Source organism: Acyrthosiphon pisum, chromosome X, assembly GCF_005508785.2.
Source record: "Acyrthosiphon pisum isolate AL4f chromosome X, pea_aphid_22Mar2018_4r6ur, whole genome shotgun sequence".
NCBI lineage: Eukaryota > Metazoa > Arthropoda > Insecta > Hemiptera > Aphididae > Acyrthosiphon > Acyrthosiphon pisum.
In genome coordinates this window covers 121946051-121947032 of record NC_042493.1, presented here as the reverse complement: position 1 = coordinate 121947032, position 982 = coordinate 121946051, and the positions used below count along the sequence as shown (strand labels likewise).

The window sequence follows — 982 nt, the reverse complement described above, 5'->3', positions numbered from 1 at the left end:
TATAGTCAGCACGAATTCGTCACAGGGCTTAAAGTTTACGGTTGACTTGACGTGCATAAATTCTTTATCTGGATCAAAAGACACACTGCTCACTGGGATGACATTTTCACCGCCGTTGGCCACAACAACACTTTTGGTATCGATGTTCAAACTGGTCGAATGCAACACTATGGTATCGGTAGCTCCTACGCATGTCATCTAAATATTTTAATTATATATTATGTGACATTATTATGAAATTTCATAAATTTCAAGACATTTTGCCTTTTGAAAATATAACATAATTATTAGTTATTGTGAGTAAGGTAATATACTGGATGTAGTATGTTGCGTACTCACACGAATACCGACTACTCCTTCAAAAATGAATTTATCCTCCAAGTACGTGGTCACGTTCAGTTCATAGCTGATGGGTTTGAAATTAGTAGTAGTTTGAAATCGCTAGTTTCTTCCGAATTAACAACCGATCCCATTAAGGACAATGCGATGATAAAAATCATTTTAAAGCCCACAAACTTCATTCTAAACAAATTTTAAATACACATATATATAAATAGGTACTTCATAATAATATGATTGTTTTACACGTATATATTTTTATATATTTTTTAAATTTTAAAACATTTTACAATTAATTGGCATTGAACCAGGTACCTATTATTTTGAGAACTCCATTGACCATACTGAACATAAGAATTATGTTATTACTTTTGTAATGATATGATTGTTACCAATTTGCCATAATGGTAAAATAATAGGTTATAGATAATAAATATTTGATGATATAGTATTTATTGTTATTGCAATTGTATTGAATTTTATATGACAAATAAGATGGTATTATGATTTATTTTGTAACGTATTTTATTATTTCTAAACATGTTGTTTAAAAAATAAAAAATATATTTTGTATAAGTCATTTATAAAGACATTAAAAAAATATTATTCCTAATACATTTTGTATAATATATGAAATGTTTTT

At 27.6% G+C, this 982-nt stretch overlaps 1 protein-coding gene and 1 long non-coding RNA gene across 2 annotated transcripts in view; both read right to left on the bottom strand.

The window, feature by feature from the left end:
• Positions 1-982, bottom strand: part of LOC100574012 (aminopeptidase N) — a 154184-nt gene that overhangs the window by 8511 nt on the left and 144691 nt on the right. The gene's annotated exons all lie outside the window — the stretch shown is intronic.
• Positions 57-982, bottom strand: LOC103310804. Its single transcript, XR_003840233.1, has 3 exons — positions 956-982; positions 340-522; positions 57-198 (listed from the first exon to the last, which is right to left on the bottom strand). It is a non-coding gene; the product is annotated as an uncharacterized LOC103310804 (long non-coding RNA).